Source organism: Scyliorhinus torazame, chromosome 4, assembly GCF_047496885.1.
Source record: "Scyliorhinus torazame isolate Kashiwa2021f chromosome 4, sScyTor2.1, whole genome shotgun sequence".
Lineage (NCBI taxonomy): Eukaryota > Metazoa > Chordata > Chondrichthyes > Carcharhiniformes > Scyliorhinidae > Scyliorhinus > Scyliorhinus torazame.
The window spans coordinates 74686924-74703749 of record NC_092710.1 but is presented as its reverse complement, the minus strand read 5'-3'; the positions used below and the strand labels follow the sequence as shown (position 1 = coordinate 74703749).

The 16826-nt window shown below is 48.5% G+C and overlaps 1 protein-coding gene across 1 annotated transcript in view; it reads left to right on the top strand.

Moving 5' to 3' along the window:
- The window catches only part of LOC140410305 (nectin-4-like), a 149536-nt gene that overhangs the window by 77918 nt on the left and 54792 nt on the right, over positions 1–16826 (top strand). The gene's annotated exons all lie outside the window — the stretch shown is intronic.

Genomic DNA, 16826 nt, shown 5'->3' with positions numbered 1-16826 from the left:
TTCGGGGCCACTGGGATTGTGTACAGTGGGAGTGAATGAGAAGGGGTTTGTGTCCATTGGGATTGTGCACAGTGGGAGTGAATGAGAGGGGGTTTGGGTCCATTGGGATTGTGTGCAGTGGGAGTGAATGAGAGGGGGTTTGGGTCCATTGGGATTGTGTGCGGAGGGAGTTAATGGGAAGGGGTTTGGGCCCATTGGGATTGTGTGCAGTGGGACTGAATGGAAAGGAGTTCAGGTCCATTACGTTTGTGGACAGTGGGAGTGAATGGGAAGGAATTTGGGTCCACTGGGATTGTGTACAGTGGAAGTGAATCGGAAGGGATTCGGGGCCACTGGGATTGTGTACAGTGGGAGTGAATGAGAGGGGGTTTGGGTCCATTGGGATTGTGTGCGGAGGGAGTTAATTGGAAGGAGTTTGGGTCCACTGTGATTGTGTCCGGTGGGAGTGAATGGGAAGGGGTTTGGTTCCATTGGGATTGTGTACAGTGGGAGTGAATGGGAAGGAGTTTGGGTCCACAGGGATTGTGTACTCTGGGAGTGAATGGGAAGGAGTTTGGGTCCATTGAGATTGTGTCCAGTGTGAGTGAATGGGAAGGGGTTTGGGCCCATTGGGATTGAGTGCAGTGGGAGTGAATGGGAAGGAGTTTGGGTCTACTGGGATTATGTACAATGGGAGTGAATGGGAAGGGGTTTGGGTCTACTGGGATTGTGTACAGTGGGAGTGAATGGGAAGGGGTTTGGGTCTACTGGGATTGTGTACAGTGGGAGTGAATGGGAAGGGGTTTGGGTCCATTGGGATTGTGTAGTGCGAGTGAATGGGAAGGAGTTTGGGTCCACTGGGATTGTGTACAGTGGGAGCGAGTGGGAACAGGTTTGGGTCAGCTGGGGTTGTGTACAGTTGGAGTTAACGGGAATGGGTTTGGGTCCATTGGGGTTGTCTACATTGAGAGTGAATGGGATGGGGTTTGTGTCCATTGCGATTGTGCACACTGGGAGTGAACGGGAAGGGTTTTGGATCCATTGGGATTGTGTACAGTGGGAGTGAACGGGAAGGGGGTTGAGTCCATTGGGATTGTGTACAGTGTGAGTGAATGGGAAAGAGTTTGGATCCATTGGGATAGTGTACAGTAGCATTGAATAGGAAGGGGTTTGCAACCATTGGGATTGTGAATAGTGGGAGTGAACGGGAAGGGGTTCGGTGTCCATTGGGATTGTGCACAGTGAGAGTGAATGGGAAGGGGTTTAAATCTATTGTGATTGTGTACATTGGGAGTGAATTGGAAGGGTTTTGGATTCATTGGGATTGTGTACAGAGGGAGTGAATGGGAAAGTTTTTGGATTCATTGGGATTGTGTACAGTGGGAGTGAATGGTAAGGGGTTTGGTCCATTGGGATTGTGTACAGTGGGAGTGAATGGGAAGGGGTTTGGGACCATTGGGATTCTGTATTGAGGGAGTCAATGGAAATGAGTTTGGGTCCATTGGGATAGTGTACAGTGGCAGTGAATAGGAAGGGGTTTGCAACCATTGGGATTGTGAATAGTGGGAGTGAACGGGAAGGGGTTCGGGGTCCAATGGGATTGCGTAAAATGGGAGTGAATGGGAACGTGTTTGGGTCAATTGGGAATGTGTACAGTGGGAGTGAATGGGAAGTTGTTTGGTTCCATTGGGATTGTGTACAGTGGGAGTGAATGGGAAGGGGTTTGGGTCCATTGGGATTGTGTACAGTGGGAGTGAATGGGAAAGCGTTCGGAACCATTGGGATTGTGTACTCTGGGAGTGAATGGGAAGTGGTTTGGGTCCATTGGGATTGTGTCCCGGCGACTATTGGCTTTTCACAGTAACTTCATTTGAAATCTACTTGTGACAATAAGTGATTTTAATTTCATTTCATTGGGATAGTGTACAGTGTGAGTGAATGGGAAGGGGTTTGCAACCATTGGGATGGTGTACAATGCGAGTGAATGGGAAGGGGTTTGGGTCCATTGGCATTGTGTTCAGAGGGAGTGAATGGGAAGGGATTTGTGTCCGTTGAGATTGTGTGTAGTGGTAGTGAATGGGAAAGGGTTTGTGTCCATTGGGATTGTGTGCAGTGGGAGTGAATGGGAAGGAGTTTGGATCCATTGAGATTGTGCACAGTGGGAGTGAATGGGAAGGGGTTTGGGTCCATTGGGATTGTGTGCAGAGGGACTGAATGGGAAGGGGTTTGGGTCTACTGGGTTTGTGTACAGTGCGAGTGAATACGAAGTGGTTCGGATCTCATGGGATTGTGTACAGTGGGAGTGAATGGGAAGGGGTTTGGGTCCATTGGGATTGTGAACAGTGTGAGTGAATGGGAAAGGGTTTGGGTCCATTGGGATTGTGTACTCTGGGAGTGAATGGGAAGTGGTTTGGGTCCATTGGGATTGTGTCCCGGCAACTAGGGGCTTTTCACAGTAACTTCATTTGAAATCTACTTGTGACAATAAGTGATTTTAATTTCATTTCATTGGGATAGTGTACAGTCGAGTGAATGGGAAGGGGTTTGCACCCATTTGGATTGTTTACTGTGGGAGTGAATGCAAGGGGTTTGGTTCCATTGGGAATGTGAACAGTGGGAGTGAATGAAGGGGGTTTGGGTCCATTGGGAATGTGTACAGTGGGATTGAATGCGAAGGGCATTAGGTCCATTAGGATTGTGTACAATGTGAGTGAATGGGAAGGGGTTTGGGTCCCATTGAGCTTATGTTCAGTGGGAGTGAATGGGAAAGGGTTTGGGCCCATTGAGCTTATGTTCAGTGGAAGTGAATGGGAAGGGGTTTGGGCCCATTGAGCTTATGTTCAGTGGGAGTGAATGGGAAAGGGTTTGGGTCCATTGGGATTGTGTGCAGAGGGACTGAATGGAAAGGAGTTCAGGTCCATTAGGTTTGTGGACAGTGGGAGTGAATGGGAAGAAGTTTGGGTCCACTGGGATTGTGTACAGTGGAAGTGAATCGAAAGGGATTCGGGGCCACTGGAATTGTGTTCAGTGAGAGTGAATGGGAAGGGGTTTGGGTCCATTGGGATTGTGTACAGTGGGAGTGAATGGGAAGGGGTTTGGGTCCATTGGGTTTGTGGACAGTGGGAATGAATGGAAAGGAGTTTGGGTCCATTGGGATTGTGTACAGTGGGAGGAAATGGGAAGGAGTTTGGGTCTACAGGGATTGTGTACTCTGGGAGTGAATGGGAAGGGGTTTGGGTCTACTGGGATTGTGTACAGTGGGACTGAATGGGAAGGGGTTTGGGGCTACTGGGATCGTGTACAGTGGGAGTGAATAGGATGGGGTTTGGATCTACTGGGATTGTGTACAGTGAGAGTGAATGGGAAGGGGTTTGGGTCCACTGGGATTGTGTACAGTGTGAGTGAATGGGAAGTAGTTTGGGTCTACTGGGATTGTGTACAGTGGGAGTGAGTGGGAACATGTTTGGGTCTACTGGGGTTGTGTACAGTGGGAGTGAATGGGAAGGGGTTTGGGTCCATTGGGATTGTGTACATTGTGAGTGAATGGGAAGGAGTTTGGGTCTACTGGGATTGTGTACAGTGGGAGGGAATGGGAAGGAGTTTGGGTCAACTGGGATTGTGGACTCTGGGAGTGAATTGTAAGGGGTTTGGTTCCATTGGGGTTGTCTACATTGAGAGTGAATGGGATGGGGTTTGTGTCCATTGGGATTGTGCACAGTGGGAGTGAACGGGAAGGGTTTTGGATCCATTGGGATTGTGTACAGTGGGAGTGAACGGGAAGGGGGTTGAGTCCATTGGGATTGTGTACAGTGTGCGTGAATGGGAAAGAGTTTGGATCCATTGGGATAATGTATAGTGGCAGTGAATAGGAAGGGGTTTGCAACCATTGGGATTGTGAATAGTGGGAGTGAACGGGAAGGGGTTCAGGGTCCATTGGGATTGTGCACAGTGAGAGTGAATGGGAAGGGGTTTAAATCTATTGTGATTGTGTACATTGGGAGTGAATGGGAAGGGTTTTGGATTCATTGGGATTGTGTACAGAGGGATTGAATGGGAAGGCTTTTGGATTCATTGGGATTGTGCACAGTGGGAGTGAATGGTAAGGGGTTTGGTCCATTGGAATTGTGTACAGTGGGAGTGAATGGGAAGGGGTTTGGGACCATTGGGATTCTGTATTGAGGGAGTCAATGGAAATGAGTTTGGGTCCATTGGGATCGTGTACAGTGGCAGTGAATAGGAAGGGGTTTGCAACCATTGGGATTGTGAATAGAACGAGTGAATGGGAAGGGGTTCGGGGTCCATTGGGATTGCGTAAAAAGGGAGTGAATGGGAACGTGTTTGGTCAATTGGGAATGTGTACAGTGGGAGTGAATGGGAAGGGTTTTGGATTCATTGGGATGTGTACAGAGGGAGTGAATGGGAAGGTTTTTGGATTCATTGGGATTGTGTACAGTGGGAGTGAATTGGAATTTGTTTGGTTCCATTGGGATTGTGTACAGTGGGAGTGAATGGGAAGGGCTTTGGGTCCATTGGGATTCTGTACAGTGGGAGTGAATGGGAAGGAGTTTGGGTCCACTGGGATTGTGTAGTGCGAGTGAATGGGAAGGAGTTTGGGTCCACTGGGATTGTGTACAGTGGGAGTGAATGGGAAGGGGTTTGGGTCCATTGGGATTGTGTAGTGCGAGTGAATGGGAAGGAGTTTGGGTCCACTGGGATTGTGTACAGTGGGAGCGAGTGGGAACAGGTTTGGGTCAGCTGGGGTTGTGTACAGTGGGAGTTAACGGGAATGGGTTTGGGTCCATTGGGGTTGTCTACATTGAGAGTGAATGGGATGGGGTTTGTGTCCATTGCGATTGTGCACACTGGGAGTGAACGGGAAGGGTTTTGGATCCATTGGGATTGTGTACAGTGGGAGTGAACGGGAAGGGGGTTGAGTCCATTGGGATTGTGTACAGTGTGAGTGAATGGGAAAGAGTTTGGATCCATTGGGATAGTGTACAGTAGCATTGAATAGGAAGGGGTTTGCAACCATTGGGATTGTGAATAGTGGGAGTGAACGGGAAGGGGTTCGGTGTCCATTGGGATTGTGCACAGTGAGAGTGAATGGGAAGGGGTTTAAATCTATTGTGATTGTGTACATTGGGAGTGAATTGGAAGGGTTTTGGATTCATTGGGATTGTGTACAGAGGGAGTGAATGGGAAAGTTTTTGGATTCATTGGGATTGTGTACAGTGGGAGTGAATGGTAAGGGGTTTGGTCCATTGGGATTGTGTACAGTGGGAGTGAATGGGAAGGGGTTTGGGACCATTGGGATTCTGTATTGAGGGAGTCAATGGAAATGAGTTTGGGTCCATTGGGATAGTGTACAGTGGCAGTGAATAGGAAGGGGTTTGCAACCATTGGGATTGTGAATAGTGGGAGTGAACGGGAAGGGGTTCGGGGTCCAATGGGATTGCGTAAAATGGGAGTGAATGGGAACGTGTTTGGGTCAATTGGGAATGTGTACAGTGGGAGTGAATGGGAAGTTGTTTGGTTCCATTGGGATTGTGTACAGTGGGAGTGAATGGGAAGGGGTTTGGGTCCATTGGGATTGTGTACAGTGGGAGTGAATGGGAAAGCGTTCGGAACCATTGGGATTGTGTACTCTGGGAGTGAATGGGAAGTGGTTTGGGTCCATTGGGATTGTGTCCCGGCGACTATTGGCTTTTCACAGTAACTTCATTTGAAATCTACTTGTGACAATAAGTGATTTTAATTTCATTTCATTGGGATAGTGTACAGTGTGAGTGAATGGGAAGGGGTTTGCAACCATTGGGATGGTGTACAATGCGAGTGAATGGGAAGGGGTTTGGGTCCATTGGCATTGTGTTCAGTGGGAGTGAATGGGAAGGGATTTGTGTCCGTTGAGATTGTGTGTAGTGGTAGTGAATGGGAAAGGGTTTGTGTCCATTGGGATTGTGTGCAGTGGGAGTGAATGGGAAGGAGTTTGGATCCATTGAGATTGTGCACAGTGGGAGTGAATGGGAAGGGGTTTGGGTCCATTGGGATTGTGTGCAGTGGGACTGAATGGGAAGGGGTTTGGGTCTACTGGGTTTGTGTACAGTGCGAGTGAATACGAAGTGGTTCGGATCTCATGGGATTGTGTACAGTGGGAGTGAATGGGAAGGGGTTTGGGTCCATTGGGATTGTGAACAGTGTGAGTGAATGGGAAAGGGTTTGGGTCCATTGGGATTGTGTACTCTGGGAGTGAATGGGAAGTGGTTTGGGTCCATTGGGATTGTGTCCCGGCAACTAGGGGCTTTTCACAGTAACTTCATTTGAAATCTACTTGTGACAATAAGTGATTTTAATTTCATTTCATTGGGATAGTGTACAGTCGAGTGAATGGGAAGGGGTTTGCACCCATTTGGATTGTTTACTGTGGGAGTGAATGCAAGGGGTTTGGTTCCATTGGGAATGTGAACAGTGGGAGTGAATGAAGGGGGTTTGGGTCCATTGGGAATGTGTACAGTGGGATTGAATGCGAAGGGCATTAGGTCCATTAGGATTGTGTACAATGTGAGTGAATGGGAAGGGGTTTGGGTCCCATTGAGCTTATGTTCAGTGGGAGTGAATGGGAAAGGGTTTGGGCCCATTGAGCTTATGTTCAGTGGGAGTGAATGGGAAGGGGTTTGGGCCCATTGAGCTTATGTTCAGTGGGAGTGAATGGGAAAGGGTTTGGGTCCATTGGGATTGTGTGCAGAGGGACTGAATGGAAAGGAGTTCAGGTCCATTAGGTTTGTGGACAGTGGGAGTGAATGGGAAGAAGTTTGGGTCCACTGGGATTGTGTACAGTGGAAGTGAATCGGAAGGGATTCGGGGCCACTGGAATTGTGTTCAGTGAGAGTGAATGGGAAGGGGTTTGGGTCCATTGGGATTGTGTACAGTGGGAGTGAATGGGAAGGGGTTTGGGTCCATTGGGTTTGTGGACAGTGGGAATGAATGGAAAGGAGTTTGGGTCCATTGGGATTGTGTACAGTGGGAGGAAATGGGAAGGAGTTTGGGTCTACAGGGATTGTGTACTCTGGGAGTGAATGGGAAGGGGTTTGGGTCTACTGGGATTGTGTACAGTGGGACTGAATGGGAAGGGGTTTGGGGCTACTGGGATCGTGTACAGTGGGAGTGAATAGGATGGGGTTTGGATCTACTGGGATTGTGTACAGTGAGAGTGAATGGGAAGGGGTTTGGGTCTACTGGGATTGTGTACAGTGGGAGGGAATGGGAAGGAGTTTGGGTCAACTGGGATTGTGGACTCTGGGAGTGAATTGTAAGGGGTTTGGTTCCATTGGGGTTGTCTACATTGAGAGTGAATGGGATGGGGTTTGTGTCCATTGGGATTGTGCACAGTGGGAGTGAACGGGAAGGGTTTTGGATCCATTGGGATTGTGTACAGTGGGAGTGAACGGGAAGGGGGTTGAGTCCATTGGGATTGTGTACAGTGTGCGTGAATGGGAAAGAGTTTGGATCCATTGGGATAATGTATAGTGGCAGTGAATAGGAAGGGGTTTGCAACCATTGGGATTGTGAATAGTGGGAGTGAACGGGAAGGGGTTCAGGGTCCATTGGGATTGTGCACAGTGAGAGTGAATGGGAAGGGGTTTAAATCTATTGTGATTGTGTACATTGGGAGTGAATGGGAAGGGTTTTGGATTCATTGGGATTGTGTACAGAGGGATTGAATGGGAAGGCTTTTGGATTCATTGGGATTGTGCACAGTGGGAGTGAATGGTAAGGGGTTTGGTCCATTGGAATTGTGTACAGTGGGAGTGAATGGGAAGGGGTTTGGGACCATTGGGATTCTGTATTGAGGGAGTCAATGGAAATGAGTTTGGGTCCATTGGGATCGTGTACAGTGGCAGTGAATAGGAAGGGGTTTGCAACCATTGGGATTGTGAATAGAACGAGTGAATGGGAAGGGGTTCGGGGTCCATTGGGATTGCGTAAAAAGGGAGTGAATGGGAACGTGTTTGGTCAATTGGGAATGTGTACAGTGGGAGTGAATGGGAAGGGTTTTGGATTCATTGGGATGTGTACAGAGGGAGTGAATGGGAAGGTTTTTGGATTCATTGGGATTGTGTACAGTGGGAGTGAATTGGAATTTGTTTGGTTCCATTGGGATTGTGTACAGTGGGAGTGAATGGGAAGGGCTTTGGGTCCATTGGGATTCTGTACAGTGGGAGTGAATGGGAAAGGGTTTGGGTCCATTGGGATTGTGTACTCTGGGAGTGAATGGGAAGTGGTTTGGGTCCATTGGGATTGTGTCCCGGCGACTAGTGACTTTTCACAGTAACTTCATTTGAAATCTACTTGTGACAATAAGTGATTTTAATTTCATTTCATTGGGATAGTGTACAGTGGGAGTGAATGGGAAGGGGTTTGCAACCATTGGGATTGTGTACAATGGGAGTGAATGGGAAGGGGTTTGGGTCCATTGGGATTGTATTCAGTGGGAGTGAATGGGAAGGGGTTTGTGGCCATTGAGATTGTGTGTAGTGGGAGTGAATGGGAAAGGGTTTGTGTCCATTGGGATTGTGTGCAGTGGGAGTGAATGGGAAGGAGTTTGGATCCATTGAGATTGTGCACAGTGGGAGTAATGGGAAGGGGTTTGGGTCCATTGGGATTGTATTCAGTGGGAGTGAATGGGAAGGGGTTTGTGGCCATTGAGATTGTGTGTAGTGGGAGTGAATGGGAAAGGGTTTGTGTCCATTTGGATTGTGTGCAGTGGGAGTGAATGGGAAGGAGTTTGGATCCATTGAGATTGTGTACAGTGGGAGTGAATGGGAAGGGGTTTTGGTCCATTGGGATTGTGTGCAGAGGGACTGAATGGGAAGGGGTTTGGGTCTACTGGGTTTGTGTACAGTGCGAGTGAATAGGAAGTGGTTCGGATCTAATGGGATTATGTACAGTGGGAGTGAATGGGAAGGGTTTTGGGTCCATTGGGATTGTGAACAGTGTGACTGAATGGGAAAGGGTTTGGGTCCATTGGGATTGTGTGCAGAGGGACTGAATGGAAAGGAGTTCAGGTCCATTAGGTTTGTGGACAGTGGGAGTGAATGGGAAGGAGTTTGGGTCCACTGGGATTGTGTACAGTGGTAGGGAATGGGAACGGATTCGGGGCCACTGGGATTGTGTACAGTGGGAGTGAATGAGAGGGAGTTTGGGTCCATTGGGATTGTGTGCGGAGGGAGTTAATGGGAAGGACTTTGGGTCCACTGTGATTGTGCACAGTGGGAGTGAATGGGAAGGGGTTTGATTCCATTGGGTTTGTGGACAGTGGGAATGAATGGGAAGGAGTTTGGGTCCATTGGGATTGTGTACAGTGGGAGTGAATGGGAAGGAGTTTGGGTCCACAGGGATTGTGTACTCTGGGAGTGAATGGAAAGCAGCTTGGGTCCATTGAGATTGTGTCCAGTGTGAGTGAATGGGAAGGGGTTTGGGCCCATTGGAATTGTGTGCAGTGGGAGTGAATGGGAAGGATTTTGGGTCTACTGGGATTATATACAGTGGGAGTGAATGGGAAGGGGTTTGGGTCTTCTGGGATTGTGTACAGTGGGTGTGAATAGGAAGGGGTTTGGATCTACTAGGATTGTGTACAGTGGGAGCGAATGGGAAGGTGTTTTGGTCCATTGGGATTGTGCACAGTGTGAGTGAATGGGAAGGAGTTTGGGTCTACTGGGATTGTGTACAGTGGGAGTGAGTGGGAACAGGTTTGGGCCTACTGGGGTTGTGTACAGTGGGTGTGAATGGGAAGGGGTTTGGGTCCATTGGGATTGTGTACATTGTGAGTGAATGGGAAGGAGTTTGGGTCTACTGGGATTGTGTACAGTGTGAGGGAATGGGAAGGAGTTTGGGTCAACTGGGATTGTGTACTCTTGGAGTGAATGGTAAGGGGTTTGGTTCCATTGGGGTTGTCTACATTGAGAGTGAATGGGAAGGGGTTTGTGTCCATTGGGATTGTGCACAGTGGGAGTGAACGGGAAGGGTTTTGGATCCATTGGGATTGTGTACAGTGGGAGTGAATGGGAAGGGGTTTAAATCTATTGTGATTGTGTACATTGGGAGTGAATGGGAAGGGGGTTTAGTCCATTGGGATTGTGTACAGTGTGAGTGAATGGGAAAGAGTTTGGATCCATTGGGATAGTGTACAGTGGCAGTGAATAGGAAGGGGTTTGCAACCATTGGGATTGTGAATCGTGGGATTGGACGGGAAGGGGTTCGGGGTCCATTGGGATTGTGCACAGTGAGAGTGAATGGGAAGGGGTTTAAATCTATTGTGATTGTGTACATTGGGAGTGAATGGGAAGGTGTTTGGGTCCATTGGGATTGTGTGCAGAGGGACTGAATGGGAAGGGGTTTGGGTCTACTGGGTTTGTGTACAGTGCGAGAGAATAGGAAGTGGTTCGGATCTAATGGGATTGTGTACAGTGGGAGTGAATGGGAAGGGGTTTGGGTCCATTGGGATTGTGAACAGTGTGAGTGAATGGGAAAGGGTTTGGGTCCATTGGGATTGTGTACTCTGGGAGTGAATGGGAAGTGGTTTGGGTCCATTGGGATTGTGTCCCGGCAACTAGGGGTTTTCACAGTAACTTCATTTGAAATCTACTTGTGACAATAAGTGATTTTAATCTCATTTCATTGGGATAGTGTACAGTCGAGTGAATGGGAAGGGGTTTGCACCCATTGGGATTGTTTACTGTGGGAGTGAATGCAAGGGGTTTGGTTCCATTGGGATTGTGAACAGTGGGAGTGAATGGTAAGGGGTTTGGGTCCATTGGGATTGTGTACAGTGGGAGTGAATGAAGGGGGTTTGGGTCCATTGGGAATGTGTACAGTGGGATTGAATGCGAAGGGCATTAGGTCCATTGGGATTGTGTACAATGTGAGTGAATGGGAAGGGGTTTGGGCCCATTGAGCTTATGTTCAGTGGGAGTGAATGGGAAAGGGTTTGGGTCCATTGGGATTGTGTGCAGAGGGACTGAATGGAAAGGAGTTCAGGTCCATTAGGTTTGTGGACAGTGGGAGTGAATGGGAAGGAGTTTGGGTCCACTGGGATTGTGCACAGTGGAAGTGAATCGGAAGGGATTCGGGGCCACTGGGATTGTGTACAGTGGGAGTGAATGAGAGGGGTTTTGGGTCCATTGGGATTGTGTGCGGAGGGAGTTAATGGGAAGGAGTTTGGGTCCACTGTGATTGTGTACAGTGGGAGTGAATGGGAAGGAGTTTGGGTCCACAGGGATTGTGTACTCTGGGAGTGAATGGGATGGAGTTTGGGTCCATTGAGATTGTGTCCAGTGTGAGTGAATGGGAAGGGGTTTGGGCCCATTGGGATTGTGTGCAGTGGGAGTGAATGGGAAGGAGTTTGGGTCTACTGGGATTATGTACAGTGGGAATGAATGGGAAGGGGTTTGGGTCTACTGGGATTGTGTACAGTGGGAGTGAATGGGAAGGGGTTTGGATCTACTGGGATTGTGTACAGTGGGAGTGAATAGTAAGGGGTTTGGATCTACTGGGATTGTGTACAGTGGGAGTGAATGGGAAGGGGTTTGGGTCCATTGGGATTGTGTACAGTGTGAGTGAATGGGAAGGAGTTTGGGTCTACTGGGGATGTGTACAGTGGGAGTGAATGGGAAGTGGTTTGAGTCCATTGGGATTGTGTACATTGTGAGTGAATGGGAAGGAGTTTGGGTCTACTGGGATTGTGTACAGTGGGAGGGAATGGGAAGGAGTTTGGGTCAACTGGGATTGTGTACTCTGGGAGTGAATTGTAAGGGGTTTGGTTCCATTGGGGTTGTCTACATTGAGAGTGAATGGGATGGGGTTTGTGTCCATTGGGATTGTGCACAGTGGGAGTGAACGGGAAGGGTTTTGGATCCATTGGGATTGTGTACAGTGGGAGTGAACGGGAAGGGGTTTAAATCTATTGTGATTATGTACATTGGGAGTGAATGGGAAGGGTTTTGGATTCATTGGGATTGTGTCCCGGCAACTAGGGGTTTTCACAGTAACTTCATTTGAAATCTACTTGTGACATTAAGTCATTTTAATCTCATTTCATTGGGATAGTGTACAGTCGAGTGAATGGGAAGTGGTTTGCACCCATTGGGATTGTTTACTGTGGGAGTGAATGCAAGGGGTTTGGTTCCATTGGGATTGTGAACAGTGGGAGTGAATGGTAAGGGGTTTGGGTCCATTGGGATTGTGTACAGTGTGAGTGAATGGGAAAGAGTTTGGATCCATTGGGATAGTGTACAGTGGCAGTGAATAGGAAGGGGTTTGCAACCATTGGGATTGTGAATAGTGGGAGTGAACGGGAAGGGGTTTGGGGTCCATTGGGATTGTGCACAGTGGGAGTGAATGGGAAGGGGTTTAAATCTATTGTGATTATGTACATTGGGAGTGAATGGGAAGGGTTTTGGATTCATTGGGATTGTGTACAGAGGGAGTGAATGGGAAGGTTTTTGGATTCATTGGAATTGTGCACAGTGGGAGTGAAAGGTAAGGGGTTTGGTGCATTGGGATTGTGTACAGTGAGAGTGAATGGGAAAGGGTTTGGGACCATTGGGATTCTGTATTGAGGGAGTCAATGGAAATGAGTTTGGGTCCATTGGGATAGTGTACAGTGGCAGTGAATAGGAAGGGGTTTGCAACCATTGGGATTGTGAATAGTTTGAGTGAACGGGAAGGGGTTCGGGGTCCATTGGGATTGCGTAAAATGGGAGTGAATGGGAACGTGTTTGGGTCAATTGGGAATGTGCACAGTGGGAGTGAATGGGAAAGGTTTTGGATTCATTGGGATGTGTTCAGAGGGAGTGAATGGGAAGGTTTGTGGATTCATTGGGATTGTGTACAGTATGAGTGAATGGGAAGTTGTTTGGTTCCATTGGGATTGTGTACAGTGGGAGTGAATGGGAAGGGATTTGGGTCCATTGGGATTCTGTACAGTGGGAGTGAATGGGAAAGGGTTTGGGTCCATTGGGATTGTGTACACTGGGAGTGAATGGGAAGTGGTTTGGGTCCATTGGGATTGTGTCCCGGCGACTAGTGGCTTTTCACAGTAACTTCATTTGAAATCTACTTGTGACAATAAGTGATTTTAATTTCATTTCATTGGGATAGTGTACAGTGGGAGTGAATGGGAAGGGGTTTGCAACAATTGGGATTGTGTACAATGGGAGTGAATGGGAAGGGGTTTGGGTCCATTGGGATTGTGTTCAGTGGGAGTAAATGGGAAGGGGTTTGTGTCCATTGAGATTGTGTGTAGTGGGAGTGAATGGGAAAGGGTTTGTGTCCATTGGGATTGTGTGCAGTGGGAGTGAATCGGAAGGAGTTTGGATCCATTGAAACTGTGTACAGTGGGAGTGAATGGGAAGGGGTTTGGGTCCATTGGGATTGTGTGCAGAGGGACTGAATGGGAAGGGGTTTGGGTCTACTGGGTTTGTGTACACTGCGAGTGAATAGGAAGTGGTTCGGATCTAATGGGATTGTGTACAGTGGGAGTGAATGGGAAGGGGTTTGGGTCCATTGGGATTGTGAACAGTGTGAGTGAATGGGAAAGGGTTTGGGTCCATTGGGATTGTGTGCAGAGGGACTGAATGGAAAGGAGTTCAGGTCCATTAGGTTTGTGGACAGTGGGAGTGAATGGGAAGGAGTTTGGGTCCACTGGGATTGTGTACAGTGGTAGGGAATGGGAACGGATTCAGGGCCACTGGGATTGTGTACAGTGGGAGTGAATGAGAGGGAGTTTGGGTCCATTGGGATTGTGTGCGGAGGGAGTTAATGGGAAGGAGTTTGGGTCCACTGTGATTGTGTACAGTGGGAGTGAATGGGAAGGGGTTTGATTCCATTGGGTTTGTGGACAGTGGGAATGAATGGGAAGGAGTTTGGGTCCATTGGGATTGTGTACAGTGGGAGTGAATGGGAAGGAGTTTGGGTCCACAGGGATTGTGTACTCTGGGAGTGAATGGGAAGCAGTTTGGGTCCATTGAGATTGTGTCCAGTGTGAGTGAATGGGAAGGGGTTTGGGCCCATTGGGATTGTGTGCAGTGGGAGTGAATGGGAAGGAGTTTGGGTCTCCTGGGATTATATACAGTGGGAGTGAATTTGAAGGGGTTTGGGTCTACTGGGATTGTGTACAGTGGGAGTGAATGGGAAGGGGTTTGGGTCTTCTGGGATTGTGTACAGTGGGTGTGAATAGGAAGGGGTTTGGATCTACTGGGAATTTGTACAGTGGGAGTGAATGGGAAGGGGTTTGGGTCCATTGGGATTGTGCACAGTGTGAGTGAATGGGAAGGAGTTTGGGTCTACTGGGATTGTGTACAGTGGGAGTGAGTGGGAACAGGTTTGGGCTCACTGGGGTTGTGTACAGTGGGAGTGAATGGGAAGTGGTTTGGGTCCATTAGGATTGTGTACATTGTGAGTGAATGGGAAGGAGTTTGGGTCCATTGAGATGGTTTACAGTGGGAGTGAATGGGAAGGGGTTTGGTCCATTGGGATTGTGTGCAGAGGGACTGAATGGGAAAAGGTTTGGGTCTACTGGGATTGTGAACAGTGTGAGTGAATGGGAAGGAGTTTGGGTCCATTGGGATTGTGCACAGTGGGAGTGAACGGGAAGGGTTTTGGATCAATTGGGATTGTGTACAGTGGGAGTGAACGGGAAGGGGGTTGAGTCCATTGGGATTGTGCACAGTGGGAGTGAACGGGAAGGGTTTTGGATCCATTGGGATTGTGTACAGTGGGAGTGAACGGGAAGGAGTTTGGGTCTACTGGGATTGTGTACAGTGGGAGGGAATGGGAAGAAGATTGGGTCAACTTGGATTGTGTACTCTGGGAGTGAATGGTAAGGGGTTTGGTTCCATTGGGGTTGTCTACATTGAGAGTGAATGGGAAGGGGTTTGTGTCCATTGGGATTGTGCACAGTGGGAGTGAACGGGAAGGGTTTTGGATCCATTGGGATTGTGTACAGTGGGAGTGAACGCGAAGGGGGTTTAGTCCATTGTGATTGTGTACAGTGTGAGTGAATGGGAAAGAGTTTGGATCCATTGGGATAGTGTACAGTGACAGTGAATAGGAAGGGGTTTGCAACCATTGCGATTGTGAATAGTGGGAGTGAACGGGAAGGGGTTCGGTGTCCATTGGGATTGTGCACAGTGAGAGTGAATGGGAAGGGGTTTAAAACTATTGTGATTGTGTACATTGGGAGTGAATGGGAAGGGGGTTGGGTCCATTGGGATTGCGTAAAATGGGAGTGAATGGGAACGTGTTTGGGTCAATTGGGAATGTGTACAGTGGGAGTGAATGGGAAGGGTTTTGGATTCATTGGGATTGTGTACAGAGGGAGTGAATAGGAAGGTTTTTGGATTCATTGGGATTGTGTACAGTGGGAGTGAATGGTAAGGGGCTTGGTCCATTTGGATTGTGTACAGTGGAAGTGAATGGGAAGGGGTTTGGGACCATTGGGATTCTGTATTGAGGGAGTCAATGGAAATGAGTTTGGGTCCATCGGGATTGTGTAAAGTTGGAGTGAATCGGAAGGGGCTTGGGTCCATTGGGATTGCGTACAGTGGGAGTGAATGGGAAGGGGTCTGGTTCCATTGGGATTGTGTACCCTGGGAGTGAATGGGAAGTGGTTTTGGTCCATTGGGATTGTGTCCCGGCGACTAGTGGCTTTTCACAGTAACTTCATTTGAAATCTACTTGTGACAATAAGTGATTTTAATTTCATTTCATTGGGATATTGTACAGTGGGAGTGAATGGGAAGGGGTTTGCAACCATTGGGATTGTGTACAATGGGAGTGAATGGTAAAGGGTTTGTGTCCATTGGGATTGTGTGCAGTGGGAGTGAATGGGAAGGAGTTTGGATCCATTGAGATGGTGTACAGTGGGAGTGAATGGGAAGGGGTTTGGTCCATTGGGATTGTGTGCAGAGGGACTGAATGGGAAAGCGTTTGGGTCCATTGGGATTGTGTACAGTGGGAGTGAACGGGAAGGGTTTTGGATCCATTGGGATTGTGTACAGTGGGAGTGAACGGTAAGGGGGTTGAGTCCATTGGGATTGTGTACAGTGTGAGTGAATGGGAAAGAGTTTGGATCCATTGGGATAGTGCACAGTGGGAGTGAACGGGAAGGGTTTTGGATCCATTGGGATTGTGTACAGTGGGAGTGAACGGGAAGGGTGTTGAGTCCATTGGGATTGTGCACAGTGGGAGTGAACGGGAAGGGTTTTGGATCCATTGGGATTGTGTACAGTGGGAGTGAATGGGAAAGAGTTTGGATCCATTGGGATAGTGTACAGTGGCAGTGAATAAGAAGGGGTTTGCAACCATTGGGATTGTGAATAGTGGGAGTGAACGGGAAGGGGTCCGGGGTCCATTGGATTGTGCACAGTGAGAGTGAATGGGAAGGGGTTTAAATCTATTGTGATTGTGTACATTGGGAGTGAATGGGAAGGGGGTTGGGTCCATTGGGATTGCGTAAAATGGGAGTGAATGGGAACATGTTCGGGTCAATTGGGAATGTGTACCGTGGGAGTGAATGGGAAGGGTTTTGGATTCATTGGGATTGTGTGCAGAGGGACTGAATGGGAAGTGGTTTGGGTCAACTGGGATTGTGTACAGTGCGAGTGAATAGGAAGTGGTTTGGATCTAATGGGATTGTGTACAGTGGGAGTGAATGGGAAGGGGTTTGGGTCCATTGGGATTGTGAACAGTGTGGGTGAATGGGAAGGAGCTTGGGTCTACTGGGATTGTGTACAGTGTGAGTGAATGGGAAGGAGTTTGGATTTATTGGGATTGTGTACAGTGTGAGTGAA